Here is a 3,395-nt window from a genome sequence, read left to right on the forward strand (position 1 = left end):
ATTTAAACTCCACATGAGCCAAATATTCCCTCTTTTGACCTAGAGGATAGCGTAGTGATGGTGGGGTTGGTGTGAGTTACATTGTGTTGTGGGCTTTTTGGTTAGTCCAGTGGTTGTTGGTTTATCATGACTCTATATTCATTCATTTGTTGCTCATATTATTTTTCCCTTTTCCTCTTGTGCTTCACATAGTGATTATCACATTTATATACGTACACATTCATTGAGTGAGGAGACCTTCCTCTTGTTTTTCATATATATAATAGGTAATATTTGAGTGAGGAATTCTTACTTTCATTTGGGAGATGAGCTTGAAAACACAAATTGTGATAAAATTCAAAATTTTTCATGGTGTTTTATAATAGAGTTCATTCGTGCTTATTTGTGATTTTTGGGTTGATATCATTATTGGATACGGTGTTTATTGGTTTTTGATGAGGTGTTTGTGGTATCTTTAGTCTTGGGTCACTTGCTATCTTCTACTTTAGCGCCACATTCCCAAATGTATCCCACCTTAACCCAAAGCCAACGTTACAACCCTTTAGAAACCTGTTCGACTTGGTTTGATTAGTATGTTCTGTGTTGGAGTGTAGATATGACACAATCCCAAAGATTTGCCCCTATTAGGTGTTTGATTCCCGACTCATCTTTAGTCGGATGATTATGAGCGAAACACGAACCATAATCAAACACATGAGCATCATTGCATATATCTCACATCTTTTGAGAAATAACTCGGGGAGCGTAGACTTGTGACCTCTCTAGGTAGTGGGTGGCATAGCCTGTGTTGTAGCTTACCTTGTGATCCCTAGTCCGTGGAACTGGTCATTCTTCTTGGTATTGCGCTCTTTTGAGACCATTGTACTTGCATACCCATGGCTAGGGAAGAGTATTGCTCGTGCACAGCTTGCGTTGCTTTGATTTCCACTCACCATGTATGTTCGTATTGGATTTGTGGGTTTCGTTCTGAAAACCCTCACGAGACCTTACTCGTCCTCTACGGGAGACCTAGGGTTTTAAAGGGCTTGTCGCACATGCTAAGTGCGACTGTGATTCCTACGAAATTGAATCTTAAGTTTTATTGCATTTCGTAGTTAGTTTTGTTTTTGCCCCGTGCTTTCATGTTGCGCTGCTATTTCTTTTGCAAGGGACTAGCAAAGGTTTAGCTTGGGGGAGTTGATGTGCTCATTTTTAGAGCACATTTATTTCCTCATTGTAGTGTCGAGTCTCGCGTTTCAGAATGCATTTACACACTTTACCCATGATTTTACCTTGCTCTTGTCTCCATGGTGTTTTGAGGTACTTTCAGGTATTTTCGGAGATTTCAAGGTATTTTACGTGGTGTACGAGACTTCGATGCTTTGATCAAAGATTAGACACGCATATGGAACCTTCTCCAAGCATCCTAAGTCACCCCCGAGAGCCTCGCAAGGCTCAAAGACGTTCCGGCATTTCAAAGAAACATTCAGAGACGGACATTAAGGCATTCAGCAACCTATTCGGCCGAATAGCTGCTGGCTCGGGGGAATGAATGCCCAATTCGAGCGAATGCACCATAGGAACTCAAGAAACATGCTTTAAATCTCTGTTTTGGCCGAAGGAAGAGCCCATTCGGGCGAATGCGTGAGATTTGGGCGAATGGAGTCAAGGATTCGGGCAGATGGAATCCAAGCCTCATTGTTTGTGCTCGAAAGTTGCTGTTTTCCTCGAATCATCTCCATTCGGGCGATTGTTTAATGATTCGAGCGAATGGAATCTACCATTCGGTCGAATGGGTACTAAAATCTGCGCGACTTATTTTCTTCGAAAACCAAACTCCGAGGGCTTTTAGGGCTTTTTACCCCTTTTGTTCCTTAGCTTATAAATACACTCTCATTTTCTGTAAAACCCTAGGATACTTAGGGGGAATGCCGAGTTTGAGTTCCTTTGTGCCTCACTCCAGAACATCATTCTTTCATTGCTCTTCTTTACTTTTTTTTCCCTAGGGTAGATTAATTGTTCTTCATTTATGCTTCTATCTACTTTCATGTTACTTCATTTATGTAAGTTTATTTCTTTAATGCTTTAATGTCTTTATTGCTTTCCTCTATTGCTTCTTGCTATTGCTTTTCTTTAATGCTTTCATTTAATGTTTTCTTAGGTTAGATTTAATGCTTTCTTTGTTCATTGCTTTTACCTCTAGTATGTTAGAGTAGTTTCTTTAGGGGTTTTAGGTTAGAGAAACCCTAGGTTTAGTCTTGTCTTCAATGTTTAGGATTAGGGTTGAGGTTGATGATGGTTGTTGATAGATATTCGATTCGAATCTTGTCCTGCCACTCCTAGAGAGACATAGGGCAATTATAGGTCGTTCGTGTGGCTTATACGGTCACCAACTTCCTCTCGATACCTAGAGTGTCTTGATTATTTATCGTTCGAACTCCCTTGAGCTAGCTTATCTTTATTTCCAATAGACCATCCTAGGGTGGACATAGTCTACTCCCCGCTTGTCTTTCATTGTTGAGTTTCGCTTTTTATTCTTGTTATTAGTTAAGTTCACCCACCAACCAACCTTCCATATAACCTTCCCACACCAAGTCTTTAGTCTAGCATCCCTTGTCCTTGTGGTTCGACCCCCGACTTACCATTACACTCGTTGTAGTAGTATTAGGGTGATTATAAATATTGTTTGTATAACTTGGTTCTTAGTATTAACGACGTGCTAGAAACAGGTTATCAAAATGGCGCCGTTGTCGGGGACAAGGCGTTTGTTTAGATTTTAGTTTTGGTGTGCTTGTGAATTGCTTTTATTTTTGAAATTTTTTAAGGACGAAATTGTCGTTTTCAAGTCAAGCTTATACAATTTCTTGTCAAGAAGTTCTAACTTGGCGTTTATAGCATCGGCCCCACTTAGCTCAAACAATCCCTTCTGTTTACTTCTTCCCCACACACCCCAAGAGCAGTTCTTGGCTACCTCTTCAATGGTATTCTTCACTATGTTTTGAGGAATTTTTGACAGTTGACCCCCGACACTTGAATCAAGCAAAGCTTTTGTACTATCATTCAAGCCATCATAAAAGAAGGTATTGAGGTGATTTTCCCCAAACTCATGATGAGGACATGCACGCATCATTCTTTTAAACCTTGTCCAGGCCTCACTAAGGCTCTCATCATCATCTTGTGTAAAGGCGGCGATTTTCTTTCTCCAATCTTGGCTTCTAACTGTAGGGTGGAACCTCTCTAAAAATGATGTTCTCACTTCAAACCATGTTGTCAATGAATTAGGCTCCAAACATTTATACCAATCCCTAGCATCTCCTGCTAGGCTTGACCTGAACAGATGAAGCTTCACTTAGTCAGGAGTATCAGCACAAGGAGGAATGAGGTCGCATATTTCAAGGAATTTTTCTAAGTGCTCC

General features: G+C 40.4%; 1 non-coding gene across 1 annotated transcript; it reads left to right on the forward strand.

Moving 5' to 3' along the window:
• Nucleotides 1-3,080: 3,080 nt before the first annotated feature.
• Nucleotides 3,081-3,187, forward strand: LOC130826393 (small nucleolar RNA R71). Its single transcript, XR_009047094.1, has one exon. It is a non-coding gene; the product is annotated as a small nucleolar RNA R71 (small nucleolar RNA).
• The last annotated feature ends 208 nt before the right edge of the window (nt 3,188-3,395 follow it).

The sequence above is a fragment of the Amaranthus tricolor genome, chromosome 10 (genome assembly GCF_026212465.1).
Source record: "Amaranthus tricolor cultivar Red isolate AtriRed21 chromosome 10, ASM2621246v1, whole genome shotgun sequence".
In the NCBI taxonomy this organism is placed as follows: Eukaryota; Viridiplantae; Streptophyta; class Magnoliopsida; order Caryophyllales; family Amaranthaceae; genus Amaranthus; species Amaranthus tricolor.